Below are 413 nucleotides of genomic sequence, written 5' to 3' on the forward strand. Positions count from 1 at the left end.
GAACCTGTGACCTTAGTGTTATAAAGCTGCACTCCATCACAGCAAGTTCTACTGGACAGCACTGGCTTAGAAAATTGGAGAGTAGTTACGGCTGGAATGGGGACTTGGGACTCACTGATATATAAGGGTGGTCACCCATCATGGGATGGGTGAGGTCAGCTTGAAGAGCATACAGAATGAGAAGGGAAGGGGACTTAGGGTCCCCTTAAATGTACACACTTACTGGGCAGCCTGAGGACTCAGCAAAGAAGACTGAGACACAGCTGTCAGCTGAAGATGAGAACTACAATAGAGTCAGCCCCAGAGGCCTCAAGAAAGGAGAGGTGAGTAGTGTGAAATGTCATGGAAGGAACAAGAACAGGAATGCGGGTGTCTCTTGGAGCTGGCATTCGGCACATCCCCTGTCTAAGTGG

The sequence above is a fragment of the Galeopterus variegatus genome, unplaced genomic scaffold (assembly GCF_000696425.1).
Source record: "Galeopterus variegatus unplaced genomic scaffold, G_variegatus-3.0.2 Scaffold488, whole genome shotgun sequence".
In the NCBI taxonomy this organism is placed as follows: domain Eukaryota; kingdom Metazoa; phylum Chordata; class Mammalia; order Dermoptera; family Cynocephalidae; genus Galeopterus; species Galeopterus variegatus.